Genomic DNA, 23,009 nt, shown 5'->3' with positions numbered 1-23,009 from the left:
CACATTGCTGAGTCCTGTTAGCCTGTCAACACTACGAAGCGTTTACCTTGTCTTGTTTTTCCCGTGCCGTGTTTCTTGACCCTCGCTTTGTTTATTGATTATGCTGTTAGCCGCCCTGACCGATCTATTTGCCTGTGACTACTTTTTTGGACTGCCCTATATGACACTGTTTGTTCCTGTGTTTGATAATTGCCTGCCTGACTACTGTTCATAATAAATACTGCACATGGATCCTCAACTCCGTTGTCAGCATCCTTCCATAACACATAAACAGTGGCTGAAGCATGTCGCTGAAAACAACCACGTAATGTATTCTTTCAAGCTTTGTTTCTTAGTTCTCTTCAATTGATTCATTTAACTGCAACTGTTAATGAAGTTAAAGGTTTGATACTGATTACTACTTGAAGTGGCGATGAGGTCCTAAAACATTCTTATATTCTGATTCGTGCGTATACCCTAAATTATAAATGATTATTAAACACTATTTAAAGAGACAGCTCTTGTTAAAATGAAACCTAATGCGCTTATTGTGTTTAAATAAATGAAACTGCTTTGCTTTTAAAAATCTCCTCATCTACATTTATTAGGGAAAAACTTTATTTATTTGATCTTTTTTCACTGCTCTCCTCAAATTCTTCAGTGTGCTCCTACATTTTTCAACTTGGGAGCACAAGTAAGTGTCAAGCCCTGTGTGTGGAACCCAGCATTTCTTTACAGTGTAGAATCGGATACAGCCTGAGTCTCAGGTATCTGATAAATGATAATCCAGTCATTCTTGTCTATGATAGCCGAGTCGACGCGTGCATGTTTCTTTTGTTCTTCGCCGCTTCTCTCTCTCAAACCACCCAAAGCGAGCCGGACAGATTGAGTCCAAACGCTGCGCCGAGGCGTTTAAACGGTTACCTGCGCTTAACAAAAAGGCGTCTTGCTAATTGACACTGACAGCGAGAAAATAGGATCTGTCTCAGAACATCTCTCTTCCGCCGGCTCCCTCGCTTTCTCGTCCTCTTTTCTCCGGACGGATGAAAGGCCATCATTCCATCATGTGTGGTTAGCGTTTTCTTCGTAGCCCGAAGTGAAACAGGAAGTTCTTAACTGTTCAGTGGCTTTTGCTTGAGGCAAGGTTCTACCCTGCTCTCTCTTTCACTGTCTCTCGCTTTCTTCCCCCACCCTCTAAAACACACACACACTATTGGTTTGGGCATCTGCCTTCATAACCATCTATGCTTAATACAGCACATGGTAGAGCAACGTCTCAGCAGGACTTGCTTCACCGGCTGTTGTTGAACTTCAGAGCTCTTCATGCTCACGCCGAAATCGAGATGTTTTTAGTTTGAAACTCAGCTGTGATTTTACAGATTAAATGTTTGGGTGTTATTACATTAGATAACAAAGTATCAAAGCAAGTGTCATCAGCGCTCAAACGCTGCGGGAGCTTTTCTCTGAACTAACTTCACTTTTCTGAGCTGTTTTTTTTTTCCCCAGCTGGTTTCAAGATCATTTTGTGTGCATGTATGAAGTCGGTTCCCCGCAGTCTGACAGCAGTTGTTCGTGAATCAACCTGTTTTATTAGTGTTAAAGCTTGTGGGTGTTGAGTAATACTATTATTAAATCATCTTTATTATTATTTGCTTTCTTCTAATTTTGGATGTTGTGTTTACAGTTGCTTTTTTTTTTTGCACAAAACTACCACATCATTTATCAAGCTGAAATCATTTGTGCCTTAATAATAGGGCTGTGCAATATGATTTGTATCATGTGTTAACTAAAAAAAAAAGACTTGCTAATTGTTCAAATTACTTATTTAAAATGAGTTGAATCAACACAATGTTTAAGTTGTTTTGGGGACAAACTATAAACTACCTGACAAACTTCTTGTCCCCTATCCAAGTATTAGGAACAACAAATAATAAGTTGACTTCTAGTTGATCATTTGGTATCAGAAGTGGCTTATATTAAAGGCAAAGGACTCTAGATTATGCTTATTTTGCCAACATAAAATATAATCATGCCTTAATTTTTAATGATTTAATTAGGACAGTAAGCTCTGACTTTGCTTAGACAAAAGTCTCGTCATTTAACAGAAATAATGTCCAGTATAGAATATAAAGTCATGCTGCAGTGGAAACAGAATGAATATTGTGTCTGACTCCCATAATCTTGGAGGACTGCATCCATACATCTCTGCAATGACTCAAATCTCTTATTAATAAAGTCATCTGGAATGGCAAAGAAAGTGTTCTTACAGGACTCCCAGAGTTCATCAAGGTTCTTTGGATTCATCTTTAATGCCTCTTCCTTCATCTTACCCCAGACATGCTCAATAATGTTTATATCTGGTGACTGAGGTGGCCAATCCTGGAGCACCTTGACCTTCTTTGCTTTCAGGAACTTTGATGTGGAGGCTGAAGTATGAGAAGGAGTGCTATCCTGCTGGAGAATTTGCCCTCTCCTGTGGTTTGTAATGTAATGGGCAGCACAAATGTCTTGTGGCTTATTTCAAGGTGACGCAAAAAAGCAGGGATTGTGTTTATACTGTTTCATCTATAGATGAATCTTAAAACTCCATCGCGTAGTGTAGACAGAGCATTGAATAACTACATGGTGAGAAATTTGCATGCTTGAAAGGTCAATGTTTACATTTTGCATTTTATTAATCAATATTTTATGATTAATAAATTATATATTATATATATATATATATAGGGCCTGTAATCGTTCATTTTCATTTTATAAAAGTGTTTTTGACTTTCTTATCCCGTTACTTTCAAAAAATTATGTTTGCTGCTTGTTCAAACCATGTATTTAAAACGCATTGAAACAACACAATTTGGGGGGGGGGGGGTAACTTAATTGTTTGATGTTCAATATACTTGAATTTGCAAAATCTGTAGCCACCCGCCGGTTATTAAAACAGTCCACGCTTCCCAAATACTGATGTCCATGTGTTTCATTTATTGAACACCGTGAAAACTAAAAAGATAAACAAACAAACCAAATGTTTCCCACAAACACAATCAAAAGGACATCAAAGTAGACAAATAATAAACAAGCAATGTTTCGTTTACCGTGTTGGCCTGATAAGCAGCAGTGGAATAATCAGGAGCATTTCACAGGTGTCTGCATTGAGGTCTTACTATGCTGTCCATACCAACACTCGCAGGTTAAATCAATCAAGCAGTGACCTCTGACTCAAGCCAACCGGAAACAAGGAAATGTTTAAAATAAACAAACCAATACTCTTCGACATTATACAGCCAAAAATACAAGCCGACTCATCAGCGTCAGCTACAAAAATGATTAAGTTAGCTTAAGCAATTTGTGTTAGGACAACATGAAGGAATTGTGCTGAACCCTGCATTGACTACTGTGATGTGATTTTTGCCATATTTATCAGTTATGAAATAGTTCTAGTACTTATTCCTTATTGTAAATAGCTGTTTTATTCACAGTAAATCATGGCTATGACAACTTCATCTAGTGGTTATATGTATCACTGCTCCACACACTTAACATAAATCAATATTGTTTCCAAACTGCATAATGTATTTTTGGCAAAATTACCTTTTTTTATTTATGTAATGCAGCATGAATGACTAGTACGAGTTGTGCAATTTAGATGAAAACCAAACTTTTTTCTAATGCTGAGAGATAAACTAAGCAGAAGCGTGTTTGTAAATAAATGTACTATAAATTGGGTTTAAAAACTAAGTGACACAGAAAGAAAAAAAATCTTAGTCCTTATTTGAGGTCTTTACTAAAAAAATCTTGTATTATGTGGTATTTATAAAAGCATACATATTCCCTGCAATCCTTATTGTGAATTACAATACAGCAGAGCTCATTGTATACCTAAATGCTCACCTAAAACATATAAAGGTGTATTTTATAAAGTATTTTGCATTAACTACACTGCAAAAAAGTTGATTTAATTCAAAATTGTAAGGCAACTTGCTGCAGAGCTTTTTTGAGTCGACTCAATTTTCAACCCAAGTACTACTTGACTCAATTTGAGTAATCTCAAAAATGTCCTGAAGCTGGTTGCTTTAATATTTTAAATTTAGTCAACTTTTTTACGGTGTATGTATTGTGACTTCCTCAAGTTGCTAGAGAGGCAGTAAGGGTCCTTTAATTTGTGACGTGCTGGTGGCTGAGAAAGACACGCTGAGCCCAAGATGTTATTAGCAAAACTTTATATAAACTTGAAACATGACAAAACAAACAGCAATCTGTGGGTAAATACCTGTTGCGTATGGCTGATAATTGCGTTGTAGTGTGGTGTGTAGTGTTATAGGGTTGTTGCGTGTGCTGTGGCGTTCAACAAAAAATAAGGCAACCCCACTCATTCTCTCCTGTTAACACCCGGGTGAGTGTGCACACGCTTGATTTGCTAGCAGGTGCCAGGTATGCCCACGTGACCAAAACATAATACATCACTGTGAAAAATAAACTAATCAGTAAACAAATAAACATTATGATTTAATGAAAAGTAATTTGGCTCCTATAGTGTGCTAAGGAGGATTTTTTGAAATATGAAATTATAGTTATTGCAAATTTGCTATCAAATACAGTAATATTAAAATGTATGAATATTATTTGAGTGCTATAGAATTTGATTTTTAAATGAGGTGTTTTTTAAAACATTTTTTTAGCATTTCTACCTGAAAATGTATTAGTTATGCACTTTTACATGGCATTTAGTCACTTACACAGTGTTAAATAAAATTTTCTTGTAATTTCAACGTATATCAATCAAACTAATTAAAATGAATTACTAATTACTATTCATTTTTAAATTTAAGATTTAAATATTTTTTTAACTTACAACTTTAAAAAAAAATATTAGAACTTGATTAACTTTTTAAAATAAATAAAAGTAACCAAAACATTTGTAGTCATGATTTTTTTGTCATATCGTTTTTATTACAGAGTAAAGATTTTGTATTTCTATTCAGTTGTTTTAAACTAACTACAATTCTTACTAGTTTCAATTTAAGTTTTATTTTTAGTATCTTTTATCAAGTCTTGTCACAATAAATGAGTGGCTTGATTGAATGATTGAGGTGAGATAGATAGATAGATAGATAGATAGATATAGATAGATAGATAGATATAGATAGATAGATAGATAGATAGATAGATAGATAGATAGATAGATAGATAGATAGATAGATAGATAGATAGATAGATAGATAGATAGATAGATAGATAGATAGATAGATGGATGGATGGATGGATGGATGGATGGATGGATGGATAGATAGATCAACAGACAGACGGATAGATGGATAGATCAACAGACGGATGGATGGAGGGATAGATCAGAAGATAAGTATACAGGCAAGACCTATATTACCTTAAATGGTAAAAGTGGACCTCAGAAGATTCTCAGACAATTCTTGAAAAGAGAATATGTGATCAATGTGAAGGAGACTGTGTGAAACAGAGCATTTTGAAAAACAACAAATGAAAGATGAGGAAAAGTGCAAAATTGATAAAGGGAGCGGAGGCCTAGGGTGGAGAGAAGCAGGAAAGAGAGGGAGTGTGTGCGTGTGTGTGTGTGTGTGTGTGTGTGTGTGTGTGTGTGTGTGTGTGTGTGTGTGTGTGTGTGTGTGTGTGTGTGCATTGAGATTCTTGGCCTGTATCTGTTGGCAGTGGGGTGTGAGCTGAGATCTGCTGCATAATTGTGAAACCGCAGGGACTGCAGCTCTGACCAGCCTGTCAAAACATCATGACAATCGTCCCTCACCGCACAGCAGACAGGCCAGAGAGAGAGAGAGAGAGAGAGAGAGAGTGTCAGCGTTTTGACTGATATACCAGCTGAGAACTTATAATTACGATCTCTATCTGACATTTGTAATCTAAGAGTGAACACACACACACACACACACACACACACACACATCCTGTGGTTCTTTTGGAGCATGTGTGTGGGTTGTGCTGGTCTTACCGGAGCGCTTTAGGCTGGGTAGTGATTCCACGCCGCTGCGTTTTGAGGCTAATTAGTTTGGATATTAACGGGACGAAACCCCAAGCAGCTTCTAAATGTCACCCGCTTTCCCCACAGACACAAACACACGCCGGTTCACGCTCTTTGCCCCATTCCACCGCCCTCCCCAGAAAAGCGCCGCAGGGAAAACCAAGAAAAAGCCAAGAAGCATCGGCTTCGGGTCACATCGACGCGCGGAATAGCAAACCCGTGTCACTGCACTCGGCATACTGGGAGGACTGGAGTGAGCCGAAACGGAGCTTTGATGAGGCGCTGGGGCTTTAAAGGTGAAATTTACCCACAGATACAACTGTTGAATACTCCTTGAAGTGTGGAAAACACTTTCTGCCACAGGAGAATGGCGTGAGGGAAAACAAAAACCCTGAACAGACACCCAATTTACATTGCTTTACATACAAATCTGTGGCACCTGTTCTGTTCTATTCTGTTCTATTCTATTCATTCATTCATTCATTTATTTTACAATAGTGTCTATCATTCTGTCCATTAGTCTAGCCTGTCTATCCATCCATCTGCCATCTTCTCCCATTCTTCTATCAATTATTTTGTCATTCATTATTTCATTCATTCATTCATCTGTTGTCCTATCCATCCATCCGTTGTCCCCTCCATCCATCCATTCATCCATCCATCCATCCATCCATTCATTCATCCACCCATCCGTTGTTTCATCCATTCATCCATTGACCCATTCATCCATCCATCTATTGTCCCATCCATCCATTCATCCATCCATCCATTGTTTCATCCATTCATCCATTGACCCATTCGTCCATCCATCCATCCATCCATCCATCCATCCATTTATCCATTGTCCCATCCATTCCTCCATTTGTTGTCCCATTCATCCATCTGTTGTTCCATCCATCACATTGTTGCATCCATCCATCCATCCATCCATCCATCTGTTGTCATCTCCATCCATTCATTCATCCATTGACCCATCCGTCTCCGTCCATCTGTTATCCCATTCATCCATCCATCCATCCATCCATTCTCCCATCCATCTGTTGCCCCATCCTTCTATCTCTCCATCCATCCATATTTTAATCTGTTGTCCCATCCATGCGTCTGTCTGTTCGTCAATTCATCTATTTGTCTATCTATCCATCCATCCATCCATCCATCCACATTGTCCCATCCATCTTCCATCAGTCCATTCATCTGTTTTTCTATCCGTCCATCTGTCCGTCCGTCCGTCCGTCCATCCATCCATCCATCCATCCGTCCATCCATCCATCCGAATATGAATTTAAATCCAAAACTAATACAGCATGCCATTTAAAGTCTATTTTTAATCCTTTCAAAATGACTGATCAGATTTTCGTTTGATAACTTAACAGGAAGAAAAAAAATCTATTATTCACATGTACATCTGAACAGATTTCTGCGATGCTTATTTTGACTCAATAGCAGCTCATGAAGAAACAAATATATTCTTAATACTATAATATGTTTTTAAACAGACATTGCAGCACACCTGGTTTGTTTTTTGGGCAAGTTACAGAGTGACGGTCAGATTTACAGTATGGAGTTTTTCTGTGTAAAAGCGATGTGTGGCTGCAGAGATGAAGGTGTGGAGAGCGAGTGAATGAAGAAGCCCACCAGACACTGTTAGCATGTGAATGCACTGCTGTAACAGACATAAAGACACTGTGTCTGTCTGTGTGCATAAGATATTTCCATACATTGAGGTTGGAGACAGAAAGAGAGAGCGTTTGACACAGAGGTCACCTTCATCTCTTCTGGGATATTCGTCTTCACAGGGATCCTCTGCAGCAAGGGATTGTGGGTGTTGTGGCCAACCGGAATACAGAATGTAGCAGCACAAACTTTGAAACGCACCAGGGGGAAAGAGGTATCGCTCAGAGGTTTCCTTTTCATACCTCTGGAGACTTCAGGTTAAAGTTTGATTTTAAATTTGTTTCAGCGATAGACTGAAGTACAGTTGAAGTCAGAATTATTACCCTTCCTGTATATTTTTCCCCCAATTTCTGTTTAACGGAAAGAAGATATTTTTTCTGAACATAGTAGATTTAATAACTCATTTCTAATAACGGATTTCCTTTCTCTTTGCCATGATGACAGAACTTAATATTTGACTAGATATTTGTCCAAGATTCTAGTATTCAGCTTAAAGTGACATTTAAAGACGTAACTAGGTTAATTAGGCGAATCAGGGAAATTAGACGAGTCATTTTATAATGATGGTTTGTTCTGTGGCTAATGATATTGACCTTAAAATGTTTTTTAAGAAATAAAACACTTTTATTCTAGCCAAAATAAACCAAATAAGATTTGATAACACTTTAGAATAACTGTCCGTTATAAGTAGTTAATAGATCAGTAATAAACTGTTAGTTAATGGGTTATAAATGACTTGTTAAATAAAAGTTAATAGTTTGTTAATTCTTTATAACTCTACCTTATAGGTAGCCAGTAGACAACTTACAAGCTCTAAAGTTCTAAATGACTTGTTAACTGTATTTTAATGATGTATAACTATACCTAAGAAATTAGTGATAGATCATAAACAATCAGTCAGTAAATTACTTACTAACGACTTAAGTATCAGTTAATAGTCTATAGATGTTGTTGGGACGTTATTCTAAAGTTACAACTATTCTTCATTTATTAACTGATAGTAAATGAGGAATAGTTGCAAGTTTAGAATAACCTCCCAATAACATACTTAAGCTAATATCTAACATGTAACTAATATATTCACACTCACAGATCAGTTGTTCATAGTTTGTTAACCTTATACTTTATACGTAATTTTCAAGCAAGGATTCTGACACAGCAATGTGAGGCAGATGCTTTACAAAAGTTGCGTGTAGGAGGAAACATGTCAAACTTAATGACATATTTGAGGGCTCATGGAATCAGCCTAAAGGCAGAGGAACGCACTGTCTCTGAAAGCTTGCGACATCATCTGGCACTTTCAATAAGTATGTACATGGACACCAATGCTCCGTTTTTAATATGATTAAGACAATACTCTGATTAAGAGTCTAGACATGTAAACTGTGATTTTTTTTGATTACCTTAAAAGACCACAGACACCTGCGTCACGTTTTTTTTCTTTCCATTCAACGTGCGGTTTCAAATTCCATTAAAAGAGCACTCTTCCACCAGTTCTTACTCAAATCGCCCATATAATGGGTTTTTGAAAATGCCCCTCTATGTATTGTGTAACACAGCTCTAAGTGAAGTGAAGTATCCAGCTAAGGCTTAAATCTGTAAGAGTACAGTGTTTAAAACGGTTGATTCATCTATAAAAGAGTCGACTCATAGTGCTTCAAACGAGTCGCCTTGATACAGAGTCATTAGGTGTTTCGCCATGATGTACAAACAAAACCAAGTTATTCACGTGCACGCGCAAACCCCGGAGATTCGAAACCTGCGGTCCCGCCCTCTGACACAGTACCCACACACACACACACACACACACACACACACACACACACACACACACACAAACATGCCGGTCGATTGAAGTCACACTGCAGATGGATATTATTGAGTCTCCACCCAAAGATGAAACCTCAGCATAAGCCCAGCTTTAAGCAGTTGGAAACTACTGGAAACTTCTGGAAACTACATGCTACAAAGAATACTTCATTTGTTAAAGGAAGGATCAGTAAAGACATGTCAGTACATGCATCGGTTTCTTCCTCCATTTCTCAAGTGTAAGTACGTGCGATTAAAGTTGTTGCCTCGTTTACTCTAGCTTGCAAAAATGTATTTAGTTGTGATTTGTTACTTGTAACTGTGTGTACTGTATCAGGTTAACTGGCTATATTCTCATATCGCGTGCAAAGCCACGTTAAAAGTGTGACGCGTGCTGCTTTGTTTACGTTCCCGTAGAGTAGTGTAATGTGTGTGTGCGTTTGTGTGTGTGCGTGCGTGCATGCATTGCCGTCCTCAGGAGAATGAGGGCAATATATGTGTGTGTGTGTGTGTGTGTGTGTGTGTGTGTGTGTGTGTGTGTGTGTGTGTGTGTGTGTGTGTGTGTGTGTGTGTGTGTGTGTGTGTGTGTGTGTGTGTGTGTGTGTGTGTGTGTGTGTGTGTGGGCGCGTGCAATATGTGTGTGTGTGTATGTGTGTGGACGCGTGTGCGAGGACAAAATGTGTGTGTGTGTGTCTGTGAAAAGAGCAGAATGTGACAAGCTAGGAGATCTCCTTGCCAGTTCTTGGGAGTTTTTGCTCAATAAAATAGTTAGTCGTCTGTATTTACATTCATCCACTGGCAGTTAAACTCCACGCCTTACACTATCTGACTACTTCTATATTGTTGATTAGCTGCTGGCTATTCGCTCTGTCTCTGGCTGAAAGCAGTTAGTGTCAACCATTCGCAGCAGACTGTCATTGGTCCAATCAGCGCAGATTAGCTTCGCGCTAAGGAGGGGTTTGGGAACAAATGAATCACTGGACGATTCATACGGGAGTCGCTGGGATAATTATGTAAAAATAAATGCAGATTATAAGACCATGAAAGTGTTTTTTGACCTTGCATGCATATTAGACTGTTGTTGGAGACCCTTACAACCAAGATATGACCCTATTTCATGTATAATATGGACTCTTTAATGCTCGCAACCAAGATCTGTTTGTCATGGGGCATGAATAAAATGTTCCTGAATGAAACACCTGAAATTACATGAAACTCTGGAGGAAACATGGACATCGTGGTGACGCAATGACGTTAATCAATCTATGTACTATAACGTGTAAGACGGGATCATGAAAGGAACATTTAAAAAGCAACTCATGTAAACACCTTAATCATATTATTGGCTTATTCAGATTAAGGCAAATCATTAGATCTCTGATAACCATGTAAACAGTAATGTAATTCCATAATGCAAATCTTAAATTCATACTAACCAACAAATGATCAAAGGAAATCTATTAATGTAATTCATATATATATAAAATATGAATTGACGTTTACTTTAAATTTTAATTATATTGTTTTATGAAAATTATTTTTAAAAGATTTTGTCAAATAAAAGAGTCATCCACTAAAATTTTGTGGATCAAAAGTATAGGTTCAGGCATCGTTTTGGCACTGTTACCGTTTTAAAAATTTTCGATTTAGCACCGGTATCGAAATAACCCCAAATGACACCCAACCCTACAGTAGTTATAAGTAGGGCCAGACACAATCTGTGGATATTTTTTGCCATTTCTGAGCTGAATATTATGAAAAAACTGCAGATTTATGAGGAATGATTTTGGGAGTATTGTAAATAAACTTAAATGAAGTAAAAAATAATACATTTTTGACAAATTTAACAAACAAAAAATGTAACAAAACAAATTTTGATACAGGGTATCCGCAGGGTCTTAAAGTATTAAAAGTTGATAAATCAATTATGAGAAAATTAAGGCCCTTAAAAGGTATTAAAGTCTTAATGGCATTTTTACGTGGTCTTAAATTTTGTTCAAGAGTTGTCTAAAGTGTTTGACTCCAAAAATGCATAAATAATATTTAATTTCCTCCTAAAAGTCTGTCGCAGAAAACAACCGCATAGTTTATTCTTCAAGCTTTGTTTCTTCCTTGGTTGTGCACCATTGATTTATTTAACTACAACTGTTTATTAGCAACTGTTTATTAAATTAAGGATTTGATACTGATTATACTGATTAGAACTTGAAGTGGCGTTGAGGTCTTTAAAATATCTTTAAAAGTCTCAAAAAGGTATTGAAAATACCTGTAGGATTCCTGCATATAGTGTACCCTGTGATAAGATGTGTAAGAAGCCATAAATACAAAATTGCAGTGGTTTAAGGACAAAACCAGACAAATGCCTTAATATAGATCATCTACAAGTCTGTGAGTGGTAACCATAATAAAAGTTGAATATTTGACTCTGGTTGGGAAATCTGGTTAGGATTGAATCATTAGGAAATTATGCATTATATTCAAATAATTCAGTGGCTCATTGTCAGTCCCTCACATATACAAAGTGTTGGAGGGCAACTTGATTGATTTCTTTGTTTTACTGGGTGGTGCTACTGTAAATAGCTCTTCTAGTGCACTTTGCCCGCTGCAACTTTCTAAATATTTACATTTTCTTTACAGTATTATGGGAAATCTAGTTTTTTGACTACATGTATAGTTAGTTATTTTTGTGTAAATTGAATTGAATTTTATATATATTTGACAGATTTAAACAGGTATCCCTCACGTCTTAAAATTAACCATAAAGGATAAAAACACTAAAGCCTTTGGCTTATCTTCATTGCAGTCCTCACTGTTAAAACAAAGTATGGCTGCAAAGTAGAGTTAATGCATAAATGCAATAAAAGTATTAAAGTGTTTTTTTTTAGCAGACACAAATGATATCAACCAAAGCGTTCACAGTGGATTAACACCAAAACTACCAAAATTATATTACTACTGGCCTTAGCAGTCATTCTGACCTTTCACATTGAATTTTTGTCACATTATATTTACTTTCAAAGCTTCTAATGAGATTTAGAATTAAACTAATATTTAATTTTTTTGGGATATGTATTGCGATGTGAATACAGTTTCACCAGATGGCTTGAATAGCTGTATTTGGAAAAAACTATTTTGTTTAGATTGGTTGAGGTGATTTTTTAAGGGTGTGAATCAAGTAAATAAAAAATAATAAACTAATTACTAGCAAAAATAATTACAATAGAACAAGCCAATCTTTTCCAGAGAGTCAGTCAGTCACCTTTAAACTTGACTTTAAAATGCATGCAAATGATAGTGTCACTCTTTTGTAGTTATATTTTGCCACGACCCCAAATCTCATAATCCAAACTCAACATTGCAGATCCTGCGATGTGTCTATTGCAGACACACACGCGTTTTGATGCTGAAAAGATGTATTGTGTAGTTCTAAATAAAGCTTTGAATGAAGTCTTATTTTATAAAATCATCACACTGAAAAATGTTTTTTGTAATAGCGTCTAGGACTGAAGGTGCGTTCCTCACTTTCTTAATCAAGCGGGAGAGCAACGTTTTTTCACCGCAGTCAAAATGTTGCTGGTTTCGAAAGACATTTTTGAAGTTATATTTTATAATTAATTAATAAAAAATAATTCTAATAATAAACAATAATAATTAAATAATAAGTAAATAATAATAAGTAAAGTAATATATATCAAAGTTATAAAGTTGCTAGGCAACAGAGGGATCATATTCAAAGAAGCAGGAAAAAGTTATAGACATTGAAGTGCATGCCGTCAATCTGACCGATATCACCTTCCAAAACACTCAGACATACTTTTATGTTTTGTTTTTTAATAAAATAACAGTGTTAGAGTGAAATTTAAAGACATTTAGGAAAGGTCATTTTTATTTAAACAAAGTTATTAAATTACAAAAACATTCAAAATGACTGCCTTAATTGTAGTCTTTAAAGCAAGGAAGCCCAAACTTTATTTGTTTGAAGGGCCAAAAACCAATTATTGAGAGCCATGGGCCGAAGGTAACTGTACAAAACTATAGTACATTAAAGTTGTCATGATTAATTTCCTTATTATTCATAATAATTCAAAACATTACTTTAAATTGTATTAACTTCACTGTAAAAAGTCATTCTGTGGCGCTGTAGATTTCATTAATATTAATAGGTACACTTTATTTGATAAAATTAATTTCCTTATATTAGGGCATTTTTTTGTTTTGAAATTACTTCAAAATATTTGAAATAAAATCTAATTCCTTTTATTATAAGAATTTAGCTATTTTTGAATAATTTCACAAAAAGAAAGTATTGATTAAATCCAACGTGAATAAAATGAGCATTATCAAATTAGTCAGGGGCAAATGTCAGCATGTCTAGCCGAGGAAAGCCTGCCCTCGCCGGATACATGAGTGATGAGCGCCCGTCATGACCTGGAGAATCAGAAAGAGCTTTATTGCCAGATACAGTTGAAGTCAGAATTATTAGGCCCCTTTTGATTTTTTGATTTTTTTATTTCTCAAATAATGTTTAACAGAGGAAGGAACTTTTCACAGTTTGTCTGATAATATTTTATTTCTTCTGAAGAAAGTCTGATTTGTTTTATTTCGGCTAGAATAAAAGCAAGTTTTAAATTTTTTAATACAATTTTAAGGTCAAAATTATTAGCCCCTTTAAGATATATTTTTCTTCGATAGTCTACAGAACAAACTATCGTTATACGATAACTTGCCTAATTACCCTAACCTGCCTTGTTAACTTAACTTAGTTAAGTCTTTAAATGTCACTTTAAGCTGTAAAGAAGTGTCTTGAAAAATATCTAGTCAAATATTATTTAGTGTCATCATGGCAAAGCAAAAATAAATCAGTTATTAGAGATGAGTTATTAAACTATTATGTTTAAAAATGTGTTGAAAAAAATATTCTCTCCATTAAACAGAAATTGGGGGGAAAAAAAACAAAAAACAGTGGGGCTAATAATTCCGACTTCAGCTGTATATTCACACATACGAGCAATTTGTTTTGGTGTTGTGACAGAAGCTTCTACAGTGCAGCAGAATGACAGAGACAGGACAAAAAAAACAGATAATTAATATATTTTAAAAATAGAAGTAGTGAATGCAAATACACAAATTGACAAGTGTATGTATGTGCAGGTATATTACTATATACATCATTAAATGTGCAGCTGTTATGTGCAAATTGGCCTGTAAATTGTCATACAGTTGTGTATACAGTATGTCTTTAAGAATTGTACAGCAAGTGATGTTTGTTCATGTGTTCATGAGATGGATTGCCTGAGAGAAGAAACTGTTTCTGTGTCGGACTATTGTAATGTTACCTCAATTTTATTGAGTAGATATAAGGCATTATTTTTACAGTGTAATGCAGTGTAATGCAACTTTTTAAGTGAGAACTTATTGCAACAAAAACATAAACACATTTATAACAGTGGAGTTCAGTGCTGAATACACTAGTCAAGCAGAATCTGCCCTTGCCTCGATTCGCTCAGCGAAGTCTCTGCATTGTCAGGTGACAGTTTAAACAATTTAAACAAAATCTGATTAATTTACCATTTAGTTGAAACATTTAATTTCAGATAGCTTTTAACAAACAAACAAACAAACAAACAAACAAAGGGGTACATTTAGTTGGAATTGACAAACCAACCCCATCATTCTCCCTCGGTTCTCCAATGAGAAAATTAATTATGTTTTTACTTTCTGAACTTTGTCAGCCTCAACTTTGCATAATATAAACCTAAATGGGCAACATTTCGCTAAAATCTCTGACTTCATTTCTGTGGTTCATTTCAGCCTGTTAATAAATGGATCTCAATTTGCTCTCTATTAAACCAAAGTGTTGTAGAGCAGCAACACGTGAGGCATTTATAAAAGATCTTTTTGATTTTCATTTCTTTTGGACACACACAGTGTCTCTTCAGGTGTGTGCGCGCGTGAGTGCGTTGCTGTGTTCACATCGGTGTGTTATAAGCTCTGAATATAAACACAGATCTAGCGGTTTGTTTTTATTTGTGAGAACGACAGGGATGATGAAATGATATCATAAAAGTACCGGTGTGTGTGTGTGTGTGTGTGTGTGTGTGTGTGTGTGTGTGTGTGTGTGTGTGTGTGTGAGGCAACGATCAGAGCTAGAATGGCTGTTTGTATTAATATTCCCTCAGGTGTGAAAGAGAAGAGATAAAATCAGATGTGGCTCTGATGTTACGCCTCCTGATAAACTGATATAATTAAAAATAAATATAAACCTTCTATTTCCCTCCGTGCCGCAGGCCATGGAAGTGTGAGGTAGATTTCCTTTGAATGCAGGGATGGTAATTTCTCTAAAATCATCAAATCTGACAACAAAGAAATGAAGATCTCCAGCGCTGCGCACACTCGTATTTCTCTCTCTCTCTCGCTCTCTCTCTGTTGCACTTTTCTCTCTCGCTCAAACATTCACAGAGGCCTTGAAATGCATCCAAATTGGGCTATAAAATCACAGCTCTGAAAATTAGGGTTAAAAAATAAGAAGTTAAAGAGACACTACAACCAAAATGCCTCACGTCTTTACAAACCTTTACGGGTTTCCTTCATATGCATAAGGTGTTTTGACGTCACAGTTTGCTACTCTGCTCATTTATCCAAATTATAAATGTTGAAAACATGATTGGTCATTATTATGTTGTTAAATCTGTGGACGAAAGCGTTTAGTGTTTGATGTATTTCCTTAATATGCCGGTTATATGAAAATATGCTCTTGTAAGTCTGTAAAGTTTCCATGTCAGCCATGTTTCTTGGTCAGTATATCTATAAGGGAATGATAATTTAGGAAATTAGGCCTGTATTTAAAATCCCAAATGCTCATTACCTGCACAAATGTCAGATAGCAGCCCTACGGCGTTTAGTAGTGGTCAAAAAAAAAAAGATTTCTAAAATGACTTTTTGGCCCAGCTTCTTCCATGTTAACACAGAGTTGGCGATTCAGGCAGAAATTCAATTACCGCTCCTGACTGAATTACCTGCCGATCCACAGATAATTCAGCTGGGAATTTTCTCCTGGCCGGTGGAGGAATAATATAGACTGATTCCCATTAAGATGGCATAAAGTCAGATTATTATCTGTAAATGCTAAAATTACGTCATACAGTATGCCATTTAAAGCAATTGCTGTCTGTGTTTACATGGAGAAACTGTCCTACTTAAAACCTTAAAGTCCTACTTGCTAAATACCAACCCACTGCAAAATTGAAAATGCTTCTGAAGTTTATTTAAACTTCTAAAAATAAATGTTAAATGAAACAAATTACTCAATTTTTCGCAGAGATGACACAAGGCAAGTTTATTAATGTAGCACATTTTATATGCAATGGTGCTTTAATTCAATTCAATTCAATTCATCTTTTTTTCTATAGTGCTTTTACAATGTAGATTGTGTCAAAGCAGCCTAACATAGAAGATTATAGTAAATTGAAACTGTGGGTAAACGAGTTACATAAACAGGAATAAAAGAAATAAGAAAATAAAAATGATTAAAGAAATAAAAATCATTAAAACAAATTAAAATGTGTTAAACAGGTTATAAAAGAATGAAAAGGAAGAAGACTGAATAGTGTGATCTGTGGGACGTAGCACAGCGCTCATTCAATAAAGGCACAGGTAAACAGATGTGCTTCAGTCTTGATGTGAATGTGCCTTATGTTGGAGCACATCTGATCATTTCTGGAAGCTGATTCCAGCAGCGGGGGCGCTGTTAGTCGCTGAAGGCAGATTCACCCTGCTTTGACTGAACTCTTGGAATTTCTAATTTATATGATCCTAAAGAGGGTGAGGCAGTGGCCCAGTAGGTAGTGCTGTCGCCTCACAGCAAGAAGGTCGCTGGTTCGAACTTCGGCTCGGTTGGCATTTCTGTGTGGAGTTTGCATGTTCTCCCTGCCTTCGCGTGGGTTTCCTCCGGGTACTCCGGCTTCCCCCACAGTCCAAAGACATGTGGTACAGGTGAATTGGGTAGGCTAAATTGTCCGTAGTGTATGAGTGTGTGTGTGAATGTGTGTGTGGATGTTTCCCAGAGATGGGTTGCGGCTGGAAGGGCATCTGCTGCGTAAAAACTTGCTGGATAAGTTGGCGGTTCATTCCGCTGTGGCGACCCCTGGATTAATAAAGGGACTAAGCCGACAAGAAAATGAATGAATGAATAATCCTAAAGATCTGAGCGATCTATTAGGTTTGTGTTCAGTCAGCATATGTATAATGCAGTCAAGTTACCTAGTCTTGTTGTCAATATAACAGTGTACTCTGGAGGGATGTTCTGATGTAAACTATGTCTGTACAGTTGAAGCCAGAATTATTAGCCTCTCTTTGATTTTTTTCTTTTTTTAAATATTTTCCAAATTATGTTTAACAGAGCAAAAGTCTTATTTGTTTTATTTCGGCTAGAATAAAAGCAGTTTTTAATTTTTTAAAAGACAAAACATCGTTATACAATAACTTGCCTAATTAAATGTACCTTTCATGATCTCGTTTTACATGTTATAGCACATACGTCAATTAACGTCATTGCATCAACGCGCTATCCACGTTTCCTCCGGAGTTTTATGTAATTTCTGGTGTTCATTCATTTTTTTTCGGCCTAGTTCCTTTATTAATTTTTAATTAAATATTAAACTGCCAACTTATCTATAGCGGATGCCCTTCCAGCTGCTACCCATCTCTGGGAAACATCCATACACACTCATTCACACTCATACACTACGGACAATTTAGCCTACCCAGTTCACCTGTATCGCATGTCTTTGGACTGTGGGGGAAACCCGAAGCATCCGGAGGAAACCCACGCGAACACAGGGAGAACCTGCAAACTCCACACAGAAATGCCAACTGACCCAGCCGAGGCTCAAACCAGCGACCTTCTTGCTGTTAGGCAATAGCGCTACCCACTGAGCTTTATGACCCTTATGACCTTAATGAGCCTTATGAATTTAATCAGATTGTTAATAAAAAATCTCTGTTCACATGGTAGACTCTTAATCAGAGTATTGTCCTAATCGTATTAAAATTGGATTATTGGTGTCCATGTAAACATACTAAATGATGTGAACATTGAACAGGTAGTTTTGAGAATTTAGTTATTTTCTGGGAAATGTACCAAAGCAACTGAGAAATCAGAAAATACATCAGAAATCTTTATTAGAAATGAAAAAATTCAATTGGAAATCTTTACTTAAAGTTTCTTTAAAAAACCCAAAATAGTGGTTCTACAATACGGCTGCAAAAGTGTTGAAACCTTTATTTTTAGGAGTTGAATTTAAAAATTTTTTTTTCTTTAGATCATATGTGTCAAATCCAGTTCCTGGAGGGCTGCAGCCCTGCCTCAACACACTTACCGAGAGAGGACTGGATGCAGTCCTGGTGCAGTGCAATTTGAGCTGCATCCGATGCTTTTTGATGCGCTCACCTAACCCTACCCAGCACAGTGACGTCACTCACTCCATTGAGTGCATCGTGTCTGACATGCATCGCTGAGTGATGCAATCTCAGCTTGCATCATAAAGGCTGTGTCCAGGTACTATTGCACTTACATGCAGGTTTCAAACAAGCCTGAAGCATCAATTCATTTGATCAGGTGTGTTTAATTAGGGTTAAAGCTAAACTGTGCAGAGCTGTGGCTCTCCAGGAACTGGATTTGACACCTGTGCTTGAGATTTTGAAAATGTTTTTCACACAAGAATAAATGATTTACTGAATGATTATTTTTTAGAAAACCTAAAATACATTGGCCATTTTGAGGGATGTTAACAAAACAATGGTCCCAGCATATTTCCTGTTTACATTTTTGATTTCGATAGCTTCCAAGAGTCCAAAAAAGCTACATAATTGATAAATAATCCCATGATAGCTGTTTTAACATTAAGTTGTGATTGAATTGCCTCATTACAGTTATGAAATAGTGACGACTGACGAGCAGAAAATGTAGATGGGTCGATGACATGTACACATTAAAATGGTCTAAATAAGAATTAGTTTTGTGTAATCAGAAGTTTCCATGCATTTTGAAGGTTTTTTTTTGCATGGAACCACTCTAAAAAAAGGATTCATTGGATTTACAAAAGGTAAGTTTGTCAAACAATTAATATGGGCTGAATTTAAACAAACACATTCAATTTAGTAATGTTCAACTTAACTTTTTAGTTTAAATCCAGCCCATATAAATTGTTTGCAACCCCTTACCTTAAAGAAACTTTGTAAATTCAGTTCATGCTAATTATGTTCTTTTTAGGCAAATATCGCCCCTAAGAAATAAACACATTTAGTTAAATTAATTCTTTGGCTTTGTCCCTGATCCATAATTCCAAGCCAAGTTCTGGCAAAAAATGATTTTCATGCACGCTTATTTAAATATTCAGTCTTTCTCGTTAAGGCCTGCACGAGTCTGATCACATGACCTCGCTGTCCGTCAAAGGCATCTCTGAGTTAATCACCTCTCCATGCTGGTTTCTTCTTTTTTTTTTTTTTTCCTCTTTCTCTCTCTCTCTCTCTCTCTCGCTCTCTTTCTCTTCCTTCTCTGTTTTTTTCTGGCTTCCCTTTAGAGAAAGTTTCAAGAAGTTTCTATAAATTAATAAAGATCTGGTGCTGTATGAAGCCGATCTGGCTTTGAACGGGAGCGTATTGATCTCGCAGGTGAAGCAGGGATCAGCACTTCAAACAGAATGCGTTGTTCCAGAGGAGAGTTTGGAATGGCAGGCGCGCTCCCGTCTCAAAGCCACAGGAACCCACCAAACCCACACAACGGCTCATGCGGCACAATGACCACATTTTGGGTTTCACCTGCTTTGGCTAAAAATCTGTTAGTGAAGAGTTGACACAATCGAGCGGCATAAATAGGTGCAGTTTTGTTCGCTTCGGTTCAGTTGGTTGAGGAAAAACGTGTCCTGCATGCATTTCGTAAACTTCTTTTTGGCTGTGTTTTCTTTAGAGCAAATATAAACTAAGTTTCTGCATTTGCCATAAAAATGTCTTGTTTCTGATTCAAATAATTCTTAAATCATAAAGCATTTTCTACACAAGCAAAAACTATTGTCTTATTTTAGGAAATAATAGGCCAAAATTAAGTGAGTTTTTTTCAAAAGCAAAATTATCTAATGTTAAAAGGAGAAACTAGATTATTTTGCTTGTGTTAAGAAAACCTCACTTAATTGTGCCATTTTATTTCTTTAAACAAGACAATGTCTGTTTCTCAATATGATATCCTTGTGGTCTTGTGTAACGTCATCTACCGCCAAAGTTCAGTTGCAAAACTCAAGAAAGTGAAAGTTCCCCGATGTGTTCTTGAAATCGAGGATGCATCAATGCAGACTTTGAGCGCAAAACTTGCTTGAGTAGTCCCAGAAGTCATTGCGGCTGAAGAAAGAAGGTGGGAAGTGCATCATTCTATATAGATTTATCATTAGTGTTCAGAGATATTACTTATTTATCTTGTTTCCCTAAATGAGTCGGTGAAAGTAAACAGTAATATGAGAATATTAATTAAGGCATAAACACATTAATTTATTTGCTGAAATTCGTATTAAAATCTGTTTTATTTGTATTGTGCAAAATATATTTGTAAGGTTTTTGTGCATGTTATATATATTGAAAAGGAGGACATCAATAAATCATTGTATGAATGCTGTAATGTTTAAATAATTCTTTGTTAAAAAATACGTGAAGGTCAGTGACCATCAGTAGGAACGCTGCATGTTATTTCTCACAGGATGTGTTCTGTGTTCTGTGTTCTAGTGGTCTCCTGAGTTCGTTCTTCTGGGATAACCTGGCAAGAACGATCTCCATGAGAATGTAAGTTCATTCTTTGCCTTCTTACTATTGAGAAACAGCCAATATTTTTTGCTCGTCTAGAAAAGGCTTTTCGTTTTATGAATTTTTAGATATTTGAATTCTAGAAACAAGCATTTAGTCTCCATACACACAAAAAGTGGTAGGTTGTTAACCTAGAGGTGTCAAACTCAGTTCCTGAAGGACTTCATCCCTGCAGAGTTTAGCTTTAACCCTAATTAAACACACCTGATCAGATTAATTGTTGAAATTGTTGAAATCTACAGCAGTGGTTCCCAAACTTTTTTGCCTGAAACCCCCTTTTCCCCTGGAAAATATTGTAAGGCCCCCCTCCACATTTAATGATATTGTTTATCTCTCATAAGTTTCCTGTAATGGTGTTTCGTAGGTTGAAGGTTGCTAGTCGACCATCAACCGTTTTCTCAGAGGATGACAAGCTGACAAAACATTGCTGTAACTCTGATACAGGTTGTATTAATGGAGAACATTACAAAGCACAGCAGTGTTTTGTGTTCTGTGTTTGGTAGTCTTACCGAAATGTGAATATTCCCTACAAGCTGAAGCTGATGGATCAATCAACCTGTATCGCATGTTTTTGGACTGTGGGGAAAACCGGAGCTCCCGGAGGAAACCCACGCGAACGCGAAAGGTAGTTTTGAGAATTTCAGTTCATCTCTAAGAAATCTGCCAAAGCAACTAAGAAAAACTGTAAATCTTATAAACACTGAGGGAAAATACATAGAAGATGTACACTGGGAGAAAAAAAGCTGATGGGTCAATTCGTCACATGACTTACTGTGCGCTCGCAGGATTCATTGGCGCAAGCACCTCACGCTGCTTGTGCGCACAAACTCTAGAAATACACGATATGTGAATGGCCTCCTAAAAAGCCGCCGTCATTCGGGATCTCCATCAGTTGACAAATGGGTTGCGAATCCATACCTTGGCATTTCGTGGGTCGTTCTCTGGGCCTTTCCCCTTAGCAAAGAAACTTTCCAAAGTTTCTTACTTATTTTGTTTCTTGTCTGTTTCTTACTTATTTTGATAGATTGTGGGTTAAATTTGGTTGCTCAATTGACCAAGATGTAAGCGAGAGAATACAGTCATTTTTCAAAATAAAACACTTATTAAAATAAAAGATCGTTCAGACTCGGACAATAAATAAAACAGAAATAATTAATGACTTGTTGTGCGGCCCGGTACCAATTGATCCACGGACCGGTGATTAAGGACCACTGAACTAGGGGATAAAATTAACAAAGGCAACATGATCATTCCTCCTAATTGTCCAATGCTAAGAATTTTTAAAAATAAGACGCAACCCCCAACAGAGCACGCTGAGGCCCCCTTGTGGGCCGGGACCCCCCTGTTGGGAACCACTTATCTACAGGTTAGTGTGTTGGAGCAGGGTTGAAACTAAATTGTGAAGGGATGCTGCCCTCCAGGAGTTTGACACCCCTGTTGTAACCCAAATTTAGGTAATTTATGGAGAAACTCAACCATTGGGAAGTGTCATTTAAATTTAATTTAAAACAATATTTTTCATATTTGACCCAATTTTGGGTTACTTCAACACAGCATTTTATTGAGAGTGCAAATAAAGATTGTTTATTGGAATCAATGGTTCCTTGAAGAACAAATCTTTCCAAGCTCCTTTAAAGTGCAAAATGGTTCTTTTACCTTTTCAAAATAAAAAATAAATTAAATCTTTTTGGAATTTTTT

General features: G+C 36.6%; 1 protein-coding gene across 30 annotated transcripts in view; it reads left to right on the top strand.

Moving 5' to 3' along the window:
* Positions 1 to 23,009, top strand: part of tfap2d (transcription factor AP-2 delta (activating enhancer binding protein 2 delta)) — a 223,076-nt gene that overhangs the window by 95,668 nt on the left and 104,399 nt on the right. For 3 of the 30 annotated variants that reach the window (XM_087297570.1, XM_087297553.1, XM_087297576.1), the window contains exon 3: positions 21,233 to 21,289. The exons of the other annotated variants lie outside the window; for them this stretch is intronic. The gene's annotated coding sequence lies outside the window, so the exon portion shown is untranslated. The remainder of the gene's footprint in view (positions 1 to 21,232; positions 21,290 to 23,009) is intronic. 30 annotated transcript variants of the gene reach the window in all.

This window comes from Danio rerio, chromosome 20 (genome assembly GCF_052040795.2).
Source record: "Danio rerio strain M-AB ecotype USA chromosome 20, GRCz13ab, whole genome shotgun sequence".
NCBI lineage: Eukaryota > Metazoa > Chordata > Actinopteri > Cypriniformes > Danionidae > Danio > Danio rerio.
Note: the sequence above shows the minus strand (reverse complement) of the source record. Positions and strands in the feature narration are given on the sequence as shown.